The 2,500-nt window shown below is 58.2% G+C and overlaps 1 non-coding gene across 1 annotated transcript in view; it reads left to right on the forward strand.

Moving 5' to 3' along the window:
- Positions 1-1,995: 1,995 nt before the first annotated feature.
- The window catches only part of LOC124745528, a 1,909-nt gene continuing 1,404 nt past the window's right edge, over positions 1,996-2,500 (forward strand). Inside the window, exon 1 of the ribosomal RNA XR_007011058.1 lies at positions 1,996-2,500. This exon is cut by the window's right edge and continues 1,404 nt beyond it. This is a non-coding gene — a ribosomal RNA (small subunit ribosomal RNA).

Below are 2,500 nucleotides of genomic sequence, written 5' to 3' on the forward strand. Positions count from 1 at the left end.
GTCCCCTAACCTAACCCATGTTGTCCCCTAACCTAACCCATGTTGTGCCCTAACGTAACCCATGTTGTGCCTTAACGTAACCCATGTTGTGCCTTAACGTAACCCATGTTGTGCCTTAACGTAACCCACGTTGTCCGCTAACGTAACCCACGTTGTCCGCTAACGTAACCCACGTTGTCGCCTAAACCTGCTCTGTAATTGTTATACGACTCGTTCAATTAGTGTAGTGTTGCCCACCCGCAACCCTCGCAATATAGTTCGCTACTCGCACTGCCCGCTCCCCTGTGTATCGCTTCATGTTAAACACCTTGCAAGTCTTGCTGACTTTCCACATGCTCCTGCTGTACACTGTAATGTGGATGGCAGCAGGACGTACATGCCGCCCCCCCCCCCCCCCCCCCTCCCCACGTCCCCACGTCCCCACCTTGCCCCCTGCCTTCGCAAGCTGGTTGGTGACAAGTTTGCATGTTCAATGCCCTTCGCATGCGACGTACGCAGGCTACGTTGTGGTGCGGCCTGTGTCAACTGTCCGCTGATGTCGTACGCGTGAACCACAATCTGTACTGCACATTCGTCCTTATGTACTGAATGATACATCGTGGCACATGTGTGACCGTACAACGACTGCGCCCAAAAACGGCGGACCATACAGTGCAAATATTGTGCACGCAGCTACGTGTCGTCTCCCTATGAGAGCTGGATTGCAGTGTGGTACGCCATAGAGACGTGTGGGAGGAACGGACGCCGTGGATGGCGATCAGCATGAGCTGTGTGTTGATGTATTCGGACCTAGTCGTCTCTCCTCAAACACCGTGATAGCATGGTGCACCGCGTTCCATATCTGCGACATGCTACAGAGGCCGGTTGACAGTCGTTCGAGCAATGGACATCGCATACGTACGGGGGCCACCTTCCACGTATTGTCTAGGCGTGCACATTTTGTTGCGTGTATGTGGGCAGACGTAGTGTGGCGTGACACCTGACACAGGCATGCAATAATCGTTGAAGTTGCTAATGGCGATGGACGCCTACGTTTTCTGGTGAAGTTACGCAAATGAAGAAATGGTAACCCGTTGTGGTGCGGTTGTTCTCGCTAGGGGTGAATCGGTGATGGCGACGATAGGTTGAGGTACTAACCGGTTGTTCCAGCGATACCCACCATGCCGATGAAACTGAACGGCATCTGGGTGTGAAGCGATACGCGGTGGTGGCTGGGTGGGACCGTCCCCGGCCGGTGAGGGGGCGCCTCCCGGCGTGCTGGCCGCGCGGTGCGTGGGCGCACGCGCTACAGCCGGCTGGTGGGGGCGGCCAGTGGCAGGCGCGCCGGCCGACGGACGCGGCAGGCGTCGCAGCTGCGCGCCGGCGCACCCTGCGCGCGGCGCCGTGCGGCCAAAGTAGGTCCTCGCGGGCCCGGTGCGAAGCGCGGTGGACATCTTCAGTGTGCTGGTCCGATTGAGGACTGTGTGCGTTGAGGATGCGCCGCCGCCCGGCGCTCGGCGCCGCGACGCCGTCTGCTGCTCGGTCGCCCCAGCGGTTCTCGCTGGTGGTTTGTATCGCAGCTGTGCGGATGTGTTGGCGCGTGCGCTGTGCTGGGAGAGTTCGCTTCGGCACCCAAGTGGGGCTTTTGTCCTTCTGTGGCGCTGGCGTTGGAGCTGCCGGTCACCGTAGGTGGCGCGTGTTGTCTCCCGCCGGCAATGCCACGACAGCACGCTCCCGGGCCTCTGTCGGCAGCGGCAAGCTCAGTTGGGAGCACGGGTGGTCGCACCGAAAGCGTCTACTCGCCTAACTCCGGGCGATTGCGCCTCTCTCGAACCCGACCAAGTACTTGGGACGGCGCTGCGCGCCGCCGGGACCTGAGAGGGTTTCGAGGTGTATTGTGCAGGGGAGCTCAGCCTCCTCCTGTTTGCAGAATGATTGAGCGGACGCTTGCGTGTTCGCGCGGGCCCCCGGGACACACTCCCGGGCGGCCGGCTGCTCAGCTCTAGTTGGCGCAGCTCCCTGGTTGATCCTGCCAGTAGTCATATGCTTGTCTCAAAGATTAAGCCATGCATGTCTCAGTACAAGCCGCATTAAGGTGAAACCGCGAATGGCTCATTAAATCAGTTATGGTTCCTTAGATCGTACCCACGTTACTTGGATAACTGTGGTAATTCTAGAGCTAATACATGCAAACAGAGTCCCGACCAGAGATGGAAGGGACGCTTTTATTAGATCAAAACCAATCGGTCGGCTCGTCCGGTCCGTTTGCCTTGGTGACTCTGAATAACTTTGGGCTGATCGCACGGTCCTCGTACCGGCGACGCATCTTTCAAATGTCTGCCTTATCAACTGTCGATGGTAGGTTCTGCGCCTACCATGGTTGTAACGGGTAACGGGGAATCAGGGTTCGATTCCGGAGAGGGAGCCTGAGAAACGGCTACCACATCCAAGGAAGGCAGCAGGCGCGCAAATTACCCACTCCCGGCACGGGGAGGTAGTGACGAAAAATAACGATACGGGA

Source organism: Schistocerca piceifrons, unplaced genomic scaffold (assembly GCF_021461385.2).
Source record: "Schistocerca piceifrons isolate TAMUIC-IGC-003096 unplaced genomic scaffold, iqSchPice1.1 HiC_scaffold_324, whole genome shotgun sequence".
NCBI classification, from domain to species: Eukaryota; Metazoa; Arthropoda; class Insecta; order Orthoptera; family Acrididae; genus Schistocerca; species Schistocerca piceifrons.